The following is a 20045-nucleotide window of genomic DNA, read 5'->3' as shown; positions in this document are numbered from 1 at the left end:
TAACCAGACTCCCCCAAAAACTATTTTAATGACCTAGAAAAAAATAACAACAAAGTTCATATGGAAAAACAAAAGGTCAAGAATTTCAACGGAATTAATGGAAAAAAAATCAAATGAAGGTGGCCTAGCTGTACCAGATCTAAAATTATATTATAAAGCAGCAGTTACCAAAACCATTTGGTATTGGCTAAGAAATAGACTAGTTGATCAGTGGAATAGGTAAGATTCAAAGGACAAAACAATTAATAACCTTAATAATCTAGTGTTTGACAAACTCAAACATCCCAGCATTTGGGATAAGAACTCACTGTTTGACAAAAATTGCTGGGAAAATTGGAAATTAATATGGTAGAAACTAGGCATTGACCCACACTTAATACCATACACCAAGATAAGGTCAAAATGGGTTCAAGACCTAGGCATAAAGAATGAGATTATAAACAAATTAGAGGAACATAGGATAGGTTACTTCTCAGATCTGTGGAATAGGAAGGAATTTATGACCAAAGAAGAACTAGAGATCATTATTGATCACAAAATAAAAAATTTGATTATATCAAATTGAAAAGTTTTTGTACAAACAAAACTAATGCATACAAGATTAGAAGGGAAGCAATAAACTGGGAAAACATTTTTACAATCAAAGGTTCTGATAAAAGTCTCATTTCCAAAATATATAGAAAAGTGACTATAATTTATAAGAAATCAAGCCATTCTCCAATTGATAAATTGTCAAAGGATATGAACAGAGAATTCTCAGATGAAGAAATTGAAACTAATTCTAGCCACATGAAAAGATGCTCCAAGTCATTATTAATCAGAGAAATGCAAATTAAGACAACTCTGAGATACCACTACATACCTGTCAGATTGATAGAAAGACAGGGAAAGATAATACGCAATTTGGAGGCGATGTGGGAAAACAGGGACACTGATACATTGTTGGTGGAATCGTGAATACATCCAGCCCTTCTGGAGAGCAATTTGGAACTATGCTCAAAAAGTTATCAAACAGTGCATACCCTTTGATCCAGCAGTTACTACTGGGCTTATATCCCAAAGAGATTTTAAAGAAGGGCAAGAGGCTGTATGTGCAAGAATGTTTGTGGCAGGCCTCTTTGTAGGGGCCAGAAACTGGAAACTTAGTGGATGCCCATCAATTGGAGAATGGCTGAATAAATTGTGGTATATGAATATTATGGAATGTTATTTTTCTGTAAGAAATGACCAACAGGATGATTTCAGAAAGGCCTGGAGAGACTTACATGAACTGATGCTGAGTGAAATGAGCAGGACCAGGAGACTGTTGTATACTTCAACAACAATACTATATGGTGCTCAATTCTGATGGATGTGGCCATTTTCTTTTTTTTTTTTTTATTAATTTTATAATTTTAACATTTTTTGACAGTACATATGCATAAGTAATTTTTTACAACACTGTACTCCCTTCTGTTCCGAATTTTTCCTCTCCTTCCCTCCACCCCCTCCCCTAGATGGCAGGCATTCCCATACATATTAAATATGTTATAGTATATCCCAGGTACAATATATTTGTGCAGAACCAAATTTTGTTGTTGTTGTTGTTGTTGTAAAGGAAGAATTGGATTTGGAAGGTAAAAATAACCTGGGGAGAAAAACGAAAAATGCTCACAGTTTACACTCATTTCCCAGTGTTCCTTCTCTGGGTGTAGCTGATTCTGTCCATCATTGATCAATTGGAATTGGATTAGATCTTCTCTATGTTGAAGATATCCACTTCCATCAGAATACATCCTCATACAGTATCATTGTTGAAGTGTATATTGATCTCCTAGTTCTGCTCATTTCACTCAGCATCAATTGATGTAAATCTCTCCAAGCCTCTCTGTATTCATCCTGTTGGTCATTTCTTACAGAACAATAATATTCCACAACATTCATATACCATAATTTACCCAACCATTCTCCAATTGATGGGCATCCATTCATTTTCCAGTTTCTAGACACTACAAAAAGGGCTGCCACAAACATTTTGGAACATACAGGTCCCTTTCCCTTCTTTGGTATTTCCTTGGGATATAAGCCCAGTAGTAGCACTGCTGGATAAAAGGGTATGCACATTTTGATAACTTTTTGGGCATAATTCCAGATTGCTCTCCAGAATGGTTGGATTCTTTCACAAGTCCACCTACAATGCATCAGTGTCCCAGTTTTCCCAAGATGTGGCCATTTTCAACAATGAGATGAACCAAATCACTTCCAACAGAGCAGTAATGAACTGAACCAGCTACACCCAGCAAAAGAACTCTGGGAGATGACTAGGAACCACTACATAGAATTCCCAATCCCTCTACCTTTGTCCACCTGCATTTTTTATTTCCTTCACAGACTAATTGTACACTATTTCAAAGTCTGATTCTTTTTGAACAGCAAAATAACTGTTTGGACATGTATACATATGTTGTATTTAACTTATACTTTAACATATTTAACATGTATTGGTTAACCTGCCATCTGGGAGGGGTGTGGGGGGAAGGAGGGGAAAAATCGGAACAAAAGGTTTGGCAATTGTCAATGCTATTAAATTATCCATGCATATAACTTGTAAATTAAAAGCTATAATAAAATTTTTAAAAAGAGCCGTCTTCTCAGAGATCCACTGGGTCATGTCCCCAAATCATGCTATTAATAATGATAGTATGTCACATCTCTGTGACTCTTTAATGTTTCACAGAACTCTTCCCCACAGAAACTCTGATAGTACTGAGAGAGAAGTAGATAAAATTGCCTTCCCTAGATGACACCCAGAGATTGACTTTATCATGTTTACCAAGATTGGAAGCTTCTAGTGATTCCTCAAGCCTCCCTTGCCTTAATATCTTTTACCCCACCACCCCATTCTATTATCCTCTGAACTTCTCTGACATGATGTGTAACACATAGATCCTTCCCAACTTCGAAATAACTATTCTTCAAGGCATGTTGATTCCAACTTGTTTTGTCTCACCTATTTTTTCATAAATGTAGTTTAATGAACTACAGGATAGCTAGAGTTCTTTCAATAACTTACTTTTACCTCCTTTTGGTAAAAAAAAAAAAAAAAAATTTAACTGCTGAAGATGGAAGATTCCAAAGGATGGGAAAGTTCTCCTCCCTGTTGATCTGACAGATAGATTTCTGAGACCAGATAGTTTTAGATGTAATTCCCTTATTTATTTCCTATAACTAAGAATATATGTTTTTCTCCAATAAGTATACGATTTTTTATATTACTGCCTGTCTTTATTTAAAGCCATCTTTATTTTCTTCGTTTCATACAATATTACTTTAAATAATGTTTAGATTATGAATGCTGCCCTAAAAAATTGTATATAAGAAAATCTATATCTTGATTCCATCCATCTTGTTATCTATCCTATCTGGCTGGTTCTTAATTGAGTCTTTACTGCTATTGTTTGATCTCAGCATCAAGAATCCAAATTGGTGAGTAATGACTCCATTGGATTATTCCTCAAATTCTGCTCCAGTACCATTTTGTTCTTGTTTATAGGTGAGGGCCATCTCCATGTCATGCTATCTGCTCACTAGCCTCCACCTCTGTTTTGAACTGAAGGCTTCACCCTGTGACTTTAGACTCTGGAGTTTGAGCATGTACCTTATCTCACCTGGCATTGATCCCATCATGCTACTCCCCGACTCTTCCTATTTTCCAACTTTAGCTTCTGTATGTGTCATCTATTAGAATGTAACCTCCTGGACAGCAGAGACTATCTTACTTGTTTTTATTTGTTTCCCCAGCTTATCACAGTTATTTGCACTTATCAACTACTTAATATGTGATCCATTATTCATTCATTCTTCTTAGGTCTCTTAATTCCAAGTTCAGCATTCTAAAACTCATAGATGTATTAGTTAAATGAAAAATATATATGAAATCCAATTCTTTTGACTGGATGGAAACCTATATTTACTATTGTGATGATAGACTTGATTGGATTTTAAACTTTTTATTTGAGTATTTTAGGGATTTGTAGATATAGGTTATACCAAACATAATCACTTAGGAAGAGAGGCAGCAATGATGTAAATAATTTTTGATTTAAAAATTTGATGTTAATAATTTTTGACTTAAAAATTTGGATTTGAATCATGCCCTTGCCAGTTGCTACTTGGGTGGTCTTGGGCAAATCACTTCTGGGCCTTTCCTATTTTAAGATGAAGAAATTAGGCAAGATGGTTTTAAAGTTTCCTTACACCTTGAAATATACTATGATTTATTTTAATAAATGAAATACAGTTCATTTACCTTCAGTCACTAACTGTAACTTCAAGGTAACAATATATCGCTTAATTAGTATTAATTAAGTAATTATGATGTCTGGACTTACACAAGTAATGGAGGGCTGTTTCAATATTAGGAAGAAAATCAACAGCAGATTGTGAAATTCTCTTTCTCTTTCTCTTCCTCCCTCCTTCCCTCTCTCTGTCTCTGTTTCTCTCTGTCTCTCTGTCTTTGTCTCTCTCACTCTGTCTCTGTCACACACACACACACACAAACACACACACACACACACACACACACTCCTGACTTTAGAGGGAATGTTACAGAATTCCTGGAAAGCTGGCAGGTATCTGGGCTGGACAAATTGTGTAACTTAGTAGAAATTGTCAGAGGACTTATTCTGTATTTATGAGGTCAATGAGAACAGAAAAACTGAAAGTTGCATATTGATTGTGTAATGATGCTAAAGCTGGTCCTGGGCTGAGATATTTGCTAAGGTGAGCCAGACCATTCAGCACAATGAAGAATCACTACCTAAGTTTGTGATGTGAGTAGATAGATAGCATATGATTAAGACTGTTAAAAGAAACAATCAAGACAAACCAAAATAGTAATGACAACCTGAGAGCAAAGTCAGAAGGACCCAAGTGGGTAATATTCTAAAGGACAGATAGACTGATATTGAGACACATCTAGCAATTCCCATGTCATGGAATATACACTTGACCTATATGCAGTACTAGATAAAGCAAAAATATGCAGAGTATCTCAGTTCAGAAAAACACAACTCCAGGTAATTTTAACACTGTTCTAAGTAACTCTAACCTAAAAGATCTTTTTGTATATGAACTAAAGAAGGGCAATGAGAGTATCCTGCTAAGACAGATTTGAAAGATAAATGATTACAGAGAAAATATGGAAAGACAACACCACAGACACAATTGTTTAGTACCATAGATTACCATAGTCTTATGAAAAAAAAAATCAGTATCAGGGGCATCTATGTGGCACAGTACATATAGCACCAGCCCTGAAGTCAGGAGGACCTGAGTTCAAATGTGGCCTTAGACACTTAACACTTCCTGGCTGTGTGACCCTGGGCAAGTCACTTAATCCCAATTACCTCAGCAAAATAAATAAATAGATAGATAGATTAAATAAATAAATAAATATTTTAAAAATCAGCATTAGCACATAATAAACAGAGAAAGAATAATTTTATATTATAAGGTTCAGCTGGAAGGATATAGAAGTGATAAATGTAAACTGGACTTCAAGAGGCTATTTTCAAAGAATCAACATAAAGAAGCAAAGATGAGGCTAGGAATGGCGATTGTCCTGAATCATGAAAATAGTAAGCCTAATTTCATTATCAGTTAATCAGTTAAATCACAACATTATTATATAAGAATATTACCATCAAGATATAATCAGAAAAGAAGCATCATTTTATTTATTCATTCATCTCTCTTCTTCTCTGTCTGTTTCTCTTTCCTTTTTATGTTTTTTATTTCTATAACTATCTATTTATTAATTTATCTAACTTTATTTTTAAAATTTATTTTTTACTGCAGCTGTTTACTAGGTGGCCATAAATATGTCAAATGCACAAGAGAGAAGAATTATCCGTTGGGTTAAAGAAAGCTGATGTCCTAGGAACCAGTATCAAGGAAAGATGAGTGGTATGAAATTCAAGTTTGTTATTAAGGATTAAAGCAAGATGACAATTTTGCTAAAAACAAAAACAAATAATAATTTGTGCTCAGAGAATTCTGGAAAAATTCAAAATAAAAACTAAACAAAGATTTCATAACTAAATAGAAAAACCTGAACATGAGATATCCCAGATGAAGAAGAATTTGGAAAGTGAAGAACAACAGTATACATTTATAAGAATTAAAACCTTTCTCTCAACCCCCCCCCAATTTATTATTTATTTTAAACATTCTTTTCTTTTAAAATCTTTAAATTTTTATTTCTAATTTTCTAAAATTTCTTTTAAAATTAAAACAATATTTTTATGACTTCTTCCCACTCTTCTGCAACTTCTGATAAGTCAAACAAAATGATATCCATTATACAGGTGAAATCTTGCAAAACTTATTTCCTTATTAGCTGTATTATATAAAAAAAGAAAGAAAGCAAAAAAAGTTATATTTCAATTCATATTCAGAATTCATCAATTCATGTTTTTTTTCATCATTAGTCCTTTGGAATTGTCTTGGATTTAAATGATTAATTATATTATTATTTAATATATTAAAATACTGATCAGAATAGTGAAGTCTTTCAGAGTTAATCATCATTACAATATATTTGTTGCTCTAGACAATAACATCCTGGTTCTTCTTACTTTACTTAACATCATTTCATATAGGTTTTCCCATCTTTTTTATGGACTATCCCCTCATCATTTTTTATAACACAATAGTGTTTCATTACAATCATTTGACACTATTTGTCCAGCCCTTCCTCAATTGATGAGCATCTTTTCACATAAGAAGTGCAATACCACAAAAACATATTATTTTTGCATATATTGTTCCTTTTCCTTTAATATCTTTGGGATACATACCTAGTAGTGGCATTTCTGGTCAAAAGGTATGCACAATTTCATAACTCTTTGGGCATAGCACCAAATTATTCTTCAGAATGATTGGGCTACTTCATAACTCTATCAGTGATTTATCAATGTACCTATTTTACCTCAATCTCTTCAGTATTTGTCATTTCTGATGGGTGTGGGGTGAGAGCTCAGAGCTGTTTTAATTTTCAGTTTTTTATATAAATGTAGATAGCTTTGATTTCTTCTTTTGGAAATTGTCCATATCTCTTGACCATTTATTAGTTGTGGAATAACTCTTATTTTTTGTTTTATAAATTTTATTCTTTTTCCCTTTATATTTGAGAAATGAAGCCTTTATCAGAGAAACTAGCTGTAATTTTTTTTTTATATTACTTCATTGTCTATCGTACTTTTTAGCAAAATGTAGTTTTCCTGATTATCTCTTTTAAAGCGATCTGGTTTTGCTTTTGCTTTGTCTGAGATCATGATTACAACCCCTGCTACCCTCTTTTTATTTCTTCAGCTGAAGCATAATAAACCAGTACTGAATGGAAAATTTGACATTCAAACACAAGACTCAAGAGAAACAAAGAAAGGTAAACATAAGAGAAATCATAAAGGATTTAATATGTTTAAACTGTTTACATTCCTATATGGGAAAATGATATTTGTAATGCCTAAGAACTTTCTTATTATTAAGGTATTTAGAAGGACTTTACATAGACAGAGGGCATGAATGTCAGTCAATTATGCTAGGATGATCTCCAAAAGAAAAACATGAAATTAAAAAAAGGAATGACTTTCACATCAACTGTATGTACCTTTCTATTTAGTGTGCCTGTTGTAAACAACACATTGGTTCTGGTTTCTAAACTATTCTGCTATTTGCTTCCATTTTATGGGTTAGGTCATCCCATTTATAGTTACTATATAGTTACTAATTGTATATTTCTCTTCAACCTGTTTTCTTATGTTTATCCTTCTTGATCTTTCTATTTATCCTGTCTTTATTCAAACCTTTGTTTTGCTTCTGATCTGTAATTTCCTTAATCCACCTCCCTTTTATCACCTCCCCTCCCTCACATCTCTTATCCCTTTCTCCTTCCTTTTCACCTATTGAGCAAGATAGATTTCTATGCCTAGTTGAGTGAATACATACATACATACATACATACACATATATGTGTGTGTGTGTGTATATATATATATATATATATATATATATATATATATATATATGCATATATATATACATATTCTTCCCTCTTTGAACCAATTCCAATGAGACTGAGGTTCAATCACTGGCTGCCACCCCCCCTCAATTTCCCTATCTATAAAAGCTCTCCCTTGCTTGCCTCCTTTATGTGAAAAAATTTACCCAGTCTTTTTCTCCTTTTCCCCTTTTCCAGAACATCCCTCTTTTTCATTTCTTCTTTTTCATTTGAAGAGCTTCCTAACATAAGTGACTGACACTCATGTCCTCTGTGTATATAGACTTTTTCTAAATGCCCTAATAATGAGACAGTTCTTCGGAGTTACAAGTATCATTTTTCCATAAAGGAATTTGAACAGTTTAAACGTATTAAGACCTTTATGATTTCTCTCATATTTATCTTTCTTTGCTTCTCTTGAGTCTTGTGTTTGAATGTCAATTTTCCTATGCATTGTTCTTTTCATCAGGAAAATCAGAAAAGCTTGAAAGTCCTCTATTTCATTAAACATCCATTTCTTCCTCCTGCCAAAAGAATTGCACTCAATTTTGCTGGATAAATTATTCTTGATTATAATCTTAGCTCCTTTGCATTTCTAAGACCTTCACTCTTTTAACATGATAACTGCTAAATCTCTTTTGATCCTGACTGGCTCCATGATATTTGAATTTTTTTCTTTCTGGCTACTTGTTACCTCTATGATCTGTGAATAATAAAATCTGGCTATAATATTTCTGGGAGTTTTCATTTTGGGATCTTTTTCTGAAGGTGAATGGCAGATTGTTTGCATGTCTATTTTATATTTTGGATCTAAAATGTTGGGGCAATTTTCCTTAAGATGTCTCAGTTTTTCATTGGCTTTCAGGTAGTCCAATGCTTCTTAAATTATTTCCCCTTGGTTTATTTTCTAGGCTAGTTACTTTTTTTCTGATGGGTTATTTCAAATCTCCTATTTTTTTCATTCTTTTGACTTAGTTTTATTGTTTCTCAATGACTCATGGAGTCATTAATATCTACTTCCTCAATTCTAATTTTTAAGAAATTATTTTCTTCACTGAACTTTTTTGTACTTCTTTTTCTATTTGGCCAATTCTGCTTTTTAAGGAATTCTTTTCTTCAGTAAATTTTTATATCTCCTTTTCCATTTGGTATGTTCTATTTTTAAGGTGTTATTTTCTTCAGTTTCTTATGTCTCTTTTAATAAGCTACTAATTTTCTTTTAGATATAAAGAAATATCTAGAAACTGAAAACAGAATCATCACTTTGATAGGAAAGAACCAGTAAGATCAGAGGTAAATCAAGTATATCAGCTTATTATAGTTATACTTATATTGGTATTCAATATAGTTCTAGAAATACTAATTATAGTAATAAGATATGAAAAGTAAACAAGTATAGGCAAAAAGTAGCTAAAATCATCACTTTTTTGCAGATATGATGGTTTACTTTGAGAATGTTTGAGATTCAATTAAAAACCTAGATGAAACAATTAAAAGGCTTTGACAAAATTGCAAGATATAAAATAAACCTACAAAAATCATCAACATTTTTGTTTTACCAGTAGAATTCAACAAGAATTCAATTAACTACAGTCAGTATATAAAAAAAAATTGAATGTCTACCAAGATACACACAGAATTATATAAACACAATTACAAAATACTCTTCACACAAATAAAGACAAATCTGAATATTTGGAGAAATTGCTTATGGGTAAACCAAACCAACATAATAAAATGATGATATTACTTAAATTAATTTACTTATTCAGTGTATATCAATTAAACCACCAAAGAATTATTTTATAGAGCTAGAATAAATAATAGCAAAATTCATCTAGAAGAACAAAGGATCAAGAATGTGAAGGAAACTAATGAAAACATTGGGAAGAATAAGGACTTAGCAGCACCAAATCTCATATTTTATTCAGGTCACAATATACTTTGTGCATGGAGTTTCCCTTAAAATAATTCCAAGAGTGCTATATAAACTATTTGAAAAAATAGGGAATGAAGGAGTCCTACCAAACTCCTTTTATGACACAGACATGGTACTGATACCTAAACCAGGTTGATTGAAAACTGAGAAAGAAAATTATAGACCAATTTCCTTAATGAATATTGATGCTAAAATCTTAAATAAGATATTAGCAAAAAGACTTCAGAAAATCATCCCTAGGATAATACACTATGATCAAGTAGGATTCATACCAGGAATTCAGGGCTGGTTTAATATTAGGAAAACTATTAGTATAATTGACCATATTAATAATCAAATTAATAAAAACCCTATGATCATCTCAATAGATGCAGAAAAAACATTTGACAAAATCCAACATCCATTCCTACTAAAAACTCTTGAGAGTATAGGAATAAATGGATTATTCCTTAGAATAATCAGGAGCATATATTTAAGACCTTCAGTAAGCATAATATGCAATAGAAATAAACTGCAACCTTTCCCAGTAAGATCAGGAGTGAAACAAGGTTGCCCACTATCACCATTACTATTCAATATAGTACTAGAAACGCTAGCCTCGGCAATAAGAGCCGAGAAAGAGATTCAAGGAATTAGAGTAGGAAATGAGGAAATCAAACTATCACTCTTTGCAGATGACATGATGGTATACTTAGAGAACCCCAAAGACTCTGCTAAAAAGCTATTAGAAATAATTCAGAATTTTAGCAAAGTGGCAGGATACAAAATAAATCCACATAAATCCTCAGCATTCTTATATTCACCAACAAAATGCAACAGCAAGAGATACAAAGAGAAATTCCATTCCAAACAAATGTTGAGAGTATAAAGTATTTGGGAATCCATCTACCAAAGAATAGTCAGGAATTATATGAGAAAAATTACGAAACACTTGCCACAAAAATAAAGTCAGATTTAAATAATTGGAAAGATATTCAGTGCTCTTGGATAGGCCGAGCGAATATAATAATAAAGATGACAATACTCCCCAAACTAATCTATTTATTTAGTGCTATACCAATCAGACTCCCAAGAAACTATTTTAATGACCTAGAAAAAATAACAACAAAATTCATATGGAAGAATAAAAGGTCGAGAATTGCAAGGGAACTAATGAAAAAAAAGTCAGAGGAAGGTGGTCTAAGTGTACCTGATTTAAAGCTATATTATATAGCAGCAGTCACCAAAACCATTTGGTACTGGCTAAGAAATAGAACGGTAGATCAGTGGAACAGATTAGATACAAAGGACAAAAAAGGGTACATCTATAGCAATCTAATCTTTGACAAACCCAAAGATACCAACATTAGGGACAAAAATTCATTATTCGGAAGAAACTGTTGGGAAAACTGGAAATTAGTATGGCAGAAATTAGATATGGACCCACACTTAACACCATATACCAAGATAAGATCAAAATGGGTCCATGATTTAGGCATAAAGAATGAGATAATAAATAGATTAGAGGAACAGAGAATAGTCTACCTCTCAGACCTGTGGAGGAGGAAGGAATTTATGACCAGAGGAGAATTAGAGATCATTATTGATCACAAAATAGAAGAGTTTGATTACATCAAACTAAAAAGTTTCTGTACAAACAATACTAATGCAAACAAGATTAGAAGGGAAATAACAAATTGGGAAAATATTTTTAAAGTTAAAGGTTCTAATAAAGGTCTCATTTCCAAAATATATAGAGAACTGACCCTGATTTATAGGAAACCAAACCATTCTCCAATTGATAAATGGTCAAGGGATATGAACAGACAATTCTCAGATGATGAAATTGAAACTATTTCCACTCATATGAAAGTGTTCCAAATCACTACTGATCAGAGAAATGCAAATTAAGACAACTCTGAGATACCACTACACACCTGTCAGATTGGCTAAAATGACAGGAACCAATAATGATGAATGTTGGAGGGGATGTGGGAAAACTGGGACACTGATACATTGTTGGTGGAGTTGTGAAAGAATCCAGCCATTCTGGAGAGCAATCTGGAATTATGCCCAAAAAGTTATCAAACTGTGCATACCCTTTGACCCAGCATTGCTGTTATTGGGATTATATCCCAAAGAAATACCAAAGAGTGGAAAGGGACCTGTATGTGCCAAAATGTTTGTGGCAGCTCTTTTTGTTGTAGCTAGAAACTGGAAGTTGAATGGATGTCCATCAATTGGAGAATGGTTGGGTAAATTGTGGTATATGAAGGTTATGGAATATTATTGCTCTGTAAGAAATGACCAGCAGGAGGAATACAGAGAGGCTTGGAGAGACTTAAATCAACTGTTGCTGAGTGAAATGAGCAGAACCAGAAGATCACTATACACTTCAACAACAATACTGTATGAGGATGTATTCTGATGGAAGTGGAAATCTTCAACATAAAGAAGATCCAACTCACTTCCAGTTGATCAATGATGGACAGAAATAACTACACCCAGAGAAGGAACACTGGGAAGCGAATGTAAATTGTTACTACTACCCAGGTTACCTATACCTTCGGAAGCTAATAATTAATGTGCAACAAGAAAAAGGTATTTACACACATATATTGTATCTAGGTTATATTGTAACACATGTAAAATGTATGGGATTACCTGCCATCGGGGGGAGGGAGTGGAGGGAGGGAGGGGATAATTTGGAAAAATGAATTAAAAAAAAAATCCAAGAGATTAACTCCAAAAATCTGTGCCTAAAACTGGAGATCGCAGAAGGGATGCAAGAATGCCCAGAGGCAAACAAAAGGCTTAGGATGGAAAGCTGGTAAGAGGGGGAGTATCAGGAACACAAAGAAAATAATGCTGTGGGAGGGAGGTCTTCCTGGAGACTGACAAGGGGTTAAGTCCAAAAGTTTCTGCCCTCACCTTGGAGGGGGGAGAGTGACAAGGGCTTATGAATTGTTCTGCAGTTTTTTTCCTAATAAAAATCACCTTGTAGTAGTTTTCTTCAATTTTTCTTTTTCACTTATTGATGGGTTTATTGCACTTTGGAATTAAAAAAAAAAAATGATAGGTGCGAGGTTTAATTGTACCTACCTCTAACTCTACCATATTCTTGAAACATAGAAAGGTTACAGGTTAGAGACTGATGAAATCAAATGAAGATAAAATTACCCATCTTTATTGGTGATGTTTATTTGAAAACTCATCCCATGTTCTTTTGGGAACTGATTATATTTATGCATCATCACGCTCAGGTTAGTATCTGTCAAAATCATTCATGAATAAATGTATTCTCCCACAATAGTTGACAGAAAGTATAAAAATATGTCAGGACTTGCAAGCAACAAAATTGTACAGCCATTGTCATAGTATTAAAGATAAAAAGAATGGAGCGGTTATCAAGTAATATATTTAAGAACAGACATTACACATCACCACCCTGACTTGAGAGAGCTATGAAAGTTCTGTGAAAAATCATTGGAAGATTGTATCAATTGTTGGTACACAGTAGACACTTGAAGACCATATTTTCTGACTAAAGGTAACAAAAATAAATATATGGATGACAAAAATATATGATTCCTTTTGTTAAAAAAAAAGCAAACCCTTAAAGTTTAATACAATACACAAAATCACAGCTTCACAAAGAACAAAATAGACAAGCCAACATCAATGAAAAATCTCAGATTTTAGAAACTATCATCCGCTGAACATGGCAAAATAGTCAAGAAATAGAGATCAGCACTATCCTATCCAAATTTCACTTGACATGGGAGAACTCTAATTAGAGTCATCTAACCAGAGATAGCTTAGTTTTGGATATGGGAGAATGATGTAGCATTTGCTTTGCCATTTGCAAGTATATTGCCATATAAGGAAGTAGTAGAAATTAAGATTATGTAGTCCTCTTGAGACCCATAATACATCATTTATTCATTCTTGTAAATGTGACAGATTTAAGGGAAACAATACATTGAAATGAATTCAGAGAAACACAAATTACTAAAGACTAATTTGTGATCCAGAAGGAAAGATGGAAGCAACAAATGTAAAATATTGTCTACACATTGTGTATAGGCATCCAGAAGATTATGTACCAAGAGCTAGATCTCCCCTGTGTAATTCCAATTGTATATTTGATTATGTAGAATTTACACAAAAGATAAAAGAGGTAATGATTTTATTTTGTAAAATGATTCATGCCTAACAGCCATTCAGAGAAGTGATCTGGTAAGGCTCTTCTGGCTTCATCAAGGATGTCTGGATCACATATGCAAGAAAGAATCTGCTCTAAGTGTAGAATCATAGTTACCAAGCTGGAAAGAGTTGAAGATGCCACTTAGACAAATCTCATTTTACAAATGAAGAAACCAAGGCCCAGAAAGGTCCGGTGATTCCTTATGTTCCCAAAGATTATGTGTATCAAATGAGAGATTTGACCCCAAAATTTCTGACTCTTCTCTCCATTGTGCAACAATGAAGAAAGGCATGTGGATCATAAAAAGACTTTAATCTGAATATGTATATATTTATACACAGGGGTTCTTAACGTGGTCCATAAAATGGTTTTCAAAAATATTGTGATACTCTCTTTCTGTATAATTAGTTTCTCTGAAATCCTATGTATTTTATTTTATACATTTATAAAATCTTCACCAGTCTATGAAGCAAAAAGGGTTTAAGAATGCTCTTAGGGAATCTTGTGACCTGAGGAGCTGGTGTCACAATAGGACACATGAAAAACGAGCCACAAGGCAACCCTTACCATTGCTACTACTAGAGATTAGCACATCAGGGAGCCACATGCACTAAGGAGCCATCTGGACTCATCTCTTTGGTAGCATTTTGAATCATTTAAGTTGTATAGATCTGAAAAGAAAGTGGGATCCTTTGGAAAACAGAGAAGAATTTTGTTTTTATATAAAGCTTTTACTTTCAAAACACATACATAGTCTTGAACATTCACCCTTGCAAAACCTTGTGTTCCAATTTTTTTCTCCCTTCCTTTCCCCCCTTTCCCCAAATGATAAATAATCCAATATATATTAAACATGTACAGTTCTTCTATGCATATTTCCACAATTATCATTCTGCACAAGAAAAATCAGATCAAAAGGAAAAAAAAATGAAAAAGAAAACAAAATGCAAACAACAACAAAAAAGTAAAAATACTATGTTGTGATATACCCTCAGTTCCCACAATTCTCTCTTTGGGGGTGTAAATGGATCTCTTCATTACAAGACCATTGGAACTGGCCTGAATCATCTCGCTGTTGAAAAGAGCCATGTACATCAGAATTGATCATCATATAATTTTGTTGCTGTGTACAATGTTCTATTGATTTTATTCATTTCACTCAGCATCATTTCATGTCTCTCCAGGCCTCTCTGAAATAATCCTGCTGATTGTTTCTTAATATTCCATAACATTCATATACCATGATTTATTCAGCCATTCTCCAATTGATGGGCATCCACTCAGTTTCCAGTTTCTTGCCACTACAAAGAGGGCTGCCACAAAAATTTTTGCACATGTGGATCTCTTTCCCTTTTTTATGATCTCTTTAGGATATAAGCCCAGTAGAAACACTGCTAGATCAAAGGGTATGCCCAATTTGATAGGCCTTTGGGCATAGTTCCAGATTGTTCTCCAAAATGGTTAGAATAGTTCCAAAGAAGAATTCTTTATCCAACAGTTTATCACCCACCTGTAACCAACTTTCTCACCTGTTGCTCCGAGAAACTATACCACAATAAAAAACCATCATAGCATATGGGCTAAAGCACATTTAAACAGATCTTAAACCTAATGGTGAGTTAGACAGATACCAACCCTAATCACATGAACACTCCTGACAGAACAGACAGATGAGAACAATTTGTTGCAATGGTCATGAAGGCAATTGAAGCAAGCGTTGTGGAGTGCTTAGAGCTACATCAGACATGGAAGACCCTAAGATCATCTACTATATTCCAGGTCATTGCCAGTAATCCTGACTTTTGCCTTGCCACTGGACTTTTATGATTCTGGAAGTAAGAAGAAGGCTAATAACTTTGGACAACTCTGCTTTATTTAAATATAATCTGGGCACAAATCAAGACACCGCTCAAAAGTGATGTCATTGGTTTTCTTTAAAAACAAAGAAAGAACAACAATCAGTTAATGGGCTCAACTGTGATGAGCCCAAGCCATGGTTTGTTTGGTCAAGTTCAATAAAACCTGTATTATATTCAAGTCTTACTAGCTTAAGTGTTTGTAGGGAAGCTGAGGCTCCTGGAAATCAGAGTAAACCAAGTTCAGTATTGATATTTCCATAATTATTTTGGTTAGAACCAAAAGCCTGAAATTTCTTTTTTGAGTCATGTTAAATATTGACATTTTTAGGATTTTACTCAGTTGAAACACATGCTAGAGTTATGTTATGAGAAAACATCTCCAAGTTATACCTAAGTCCATCGTGTCAGAGATTGATGCCTAACTGGCAATAGGTTATCAATATCTTTGCCAAGAAAACTCCAAATGGGGTCGTGAAGAACTGACTGGATGCAATAAAAGCTTCCAAACAGAAATTAACAATAGGATTTTTAGAAAAATCAAGATCCTCTAGTGCATTTAAAAAGTAAATTGATTGGCAACACCAAAAGATCCATTTACATACAATTTATTTCAGACACACATTTACTGTGGAAAATGCAGCTCATTTGGAACTAATGGAAATTGGACATGGGAGAAATATACAATTGGACCACCAGAAACTTTGAGACTGATGCAAAGAATTAGCTTGGACAAGGGAAGATGTAGAAACCCTATTGCCTGTTAATTAAAGCAGATTGAACAAAGCATACAACTAAGAACAAAGCTCAATCCTTATAAATGTCTTTCATCTGTAGTTATATGCTGTTATACCCACCAGTTAATAAAGTCTTGCACCATTCAAAGAACTAGAGAAGACTATCATCACGACTTTTATAGATAATGAGTTGACGCACAGAAGTTTCATATAGCATGCCCAAGGTCACCCACTGAGTCATAAGCTGAGTCAGGAATGAGATTTAAGAGATTTCCCTTCTGTCTCCAGGCCCTACTCTAAGAAAGGACACTCCTTGTTTTTTGGTCTGAGCAAGTAGCAGAAAGAATACTCGTTGCCTTTACTTTGATTTAGAAGAGAGATGATATCTCACACACACAGATATGTTTTTTTATTGTTGTGTGCATATATATACACATGTACACTGTACATATACATACATATGTGTGTGTGTGAGTATACTTGTAATCTGGCTCAGAACCACAACTCTGGGTGTATCTGAATCTGTTCAATTGTGGGGTATCTTGTTTTCTTAGCTTGGGAATCACAGTAAGGATCTTACTGAGTATATTTGAAATTAGTTTTTATTTTCTTTCTCCCCACTCCCATCTGATGTTTCTAATGGGAATATCAGAATTTGTCTTATCTATATTGCCAGGAAAAAAGAATTGTCAACTCCTATTATAAAGGAAATTGGTTTATGTTAACTGACCTGCTATATTTACGTTATCTTTGTTATCTGACAAAAATAAAATGCAGTTTTCACTCTTTTTGTTGTTGTTTGCTTGCATTTTGTTTTTTTTTCTTTCTTTTTCCCTTTTTCATCTGATTTTTCTTGTACAGCAAAATAATTGTATAAATGTATATACATATATTAGATTTAACATATTTTAATATATTTAATATGTATCGAATTACTTGCCATCTAGGAGAGAGAGTGGGAGGAAGAGGAGAAAATTTAGAACAGAAGGTTTTGCAGGGATCAATGTTGAAAAATTATCCATGAATATATGTTCAAAATAAAAAGCTTTAATAAAAAAAATGAAACGCAAAACTGGAAGGACTCATAGTTGAGCACATAAACTGTTGAGACGCCTTTTCATCCCAGTTCTATGGTCTTCCACTTTTCATAGGAACCTCTGATGTTTGTTAGACTTAATCAGGATTAAGGGTACCTAAGGAGGGGAATGACATTGGTCACTAGAGAATAAAGAACTCTCCCTTTTGATGACTTTTACTTTTTCCAGGGATCTTGGTGTTAGATACTTAAAATTATAAGACACCTCAGAAACCGTCTAGTCCAACCTCTTCCTTTTATTGAAAAGGAAACTAAAGTTTCGGGAAATTAGGTAGGGAAATTAGGACTTGCTCAAGATCCTGTTGTTCATCCTTCATTTTTGAGAATGTCGACAAATGATGTTGTGACTAGCACATGAATTGGATTTAAATAAAGCAAGGCTGCACAGAGACATCAGTCCCGCAGTCTTTGAGAGAGAGAGTCCTGGTGATACAGAATGCAGTGAATGATCTCAGTTGTGAGACCTCCACCACATCTGCTTCAGCATTCATTGAAACAAGTTGTTCTCATCTACCCATTCTGCTAGGGGAAGTCTTCACATGCTTAGGGTAGACCTCCCCCTAACTCACTAATGGGTTTGTGACCTGTCCATTACTCCCGACCTGGTTTAGCCAGCCTGCTGAGAGTAGTTTTACCTGAGTATGGCTGCTGACTATCCTTTAGCTTTTGGAGTAACAGGTGAGAGTTGAGTGCCAGGTGGACACCAAAGATAGATAAACAGCCTTCAAGAGGGGTTCATCAGCCCTCACACCAGAGGTGCTAGTCGTCCCTGAACACTCCTCACATCTTTCATACAGCTAATCAGAATGCTCACTTACTCCTCCATCATTCTATTTTACTATGATAGCAGAGCCTGGGTCTTTGCGACTGCCACTGGAGTGCCAGCCTCTCTCAAGCCAGCACTTTCTCATATAGCCATATAGCAAAAAAAAAAAGTGCAATTAAAAAGGCAAAGTGAGTTTTCTCCTCAACTTTGTGCTTCTATCCTTTATTGCTTCTCAGAGCACGGTCTTTTTGGGTTCTTCACTGGGCCTCTAAAAGCAGATAGCCTCTAAAACCCCTGCTCTATCTTTAATAGACTTTGTATCATATTATTTCCAGCTTCTTGCACTCTTAAAAACATGGCAGTCTTCAAAAGATTTTGTACATCTGGCCACTCTCCATGGTAATATCTTACCTTATCTCATGTCTCCCAAAACACCAGCCAAGAGGAAGTATAAGCAAACTCTTTCTTGTCCATTACTACTTTCAGATTCTCTCTCCTGTAATTACTTGGCAACTTCTCCCCCTAAGATGTTTACTCCTTGCATCTATATAACTAACCAGATCCTAGTTGTGGTTATCCATTAACCCTTGAACCATTTCTCCTTCTATCTTAAATAGTTCAGTTCCTAGCATATAATCTTCCTCTCTATCCTGACCCCTCTCTATTGAGCACTTCAGTACACATACTGAAATTCCCTCAAACATCCTGTCCTTCTAGCCCACCATCACCCCAATTTCCAAGGCTTCTACCTTTAATCCAACTCTGTCACATATTGGGATGGTTGTAATCTCGTTCTCATCCTCACTCCATGTTTTGCCTCCATGATCCCAAATTCTAAAACTCTTCCCACTAACAGCAAATCTTCTCTCCTTCCATCTTTCCCTCTGTCCCATTTTTCTGAGGGGGACAGTAGATGAAGTACTGGGCTTGGAATCAAGAAGACCTGAGTTCAAATTCACCCTCAGACACTAACTGTGTTTGAACAAGTCACAACTCATGTTGAGTTCAGTTTCCTCAACTGTAAAATGGGGAGAATTTACAGGGCTATTATTGAGAATTAAATGAGGCAATATTTGTAAAGCACTTTGTATAGTGCTTAGCACATAATAGCATAATTGAATCCTTCTCTCCTTTCTATATCTTCCATTCTTTGTTCTTACCAAGATATCTAAGGTCTCCAGTTCCACTGCTCTAATAGTCTCTAACCTCATCTTCTATTTCACATTCCTGCATTTGCACCTGTCTCTTTAGTCAATCAATTCAGTTTTACACTGCACTTCAGCCTTTACCCTTTTGCTCTTAAGCCACTAATCCTTGCTAAACCCTGACCCTCTATTGCTCTTACAATCCAGCTTATCTTCTCTTCCTTAAAACCTGCTGAATGATATCTAAGGAAGTCACACAACATGCTGACTAGGTCCATT

At 34.4% G+C, this 20045-nt stretch overlaps 1 protein-coding gene across 1 annotated transcript in view; it reads right to left on the bottom strand.

The window, feature by feature from the left end:
- GSG1 (germ cell associated 1) overlaps positions 1-19135 on the bottom strand; it is an 81589-nt gene extending 62454 nt beyond the window's left edge. Inside the window, exon 1 of the mRNA XM_074269129.1 lies at positions 19033-19135. The gene's annotated coding sequence lies outside the window, so the exon portion shown is untranslated. The remainder of the gene's footprint in view (positions 1-19032) is intronic.
- Between the last annotated feature and the right edge of the window lie 910 nt (positions 19136-20045).

The sequence above is a fragment of the Sminthopsis crassicaudata genome, chromosome 5 (genome assembly GCF_048593235.1).
Source record: "Sminthopsis crassicaudata isolate SCR6 chromosome 5, ASM4859323v1, whole genome shotgun sequence".
Lineage (NCBI taxonomy): Eukaryota > Metazoa > Chordata > Mammalia > Dasyuromorphia > Dasyuridae > Sminthopsis > Sminthopsis crassicaudata.
The sequence above is the reverse complement of the archived record's forward strand: the minus strand, read 5'-3'. Positions and strand labels throughout refer to the sequence as shown.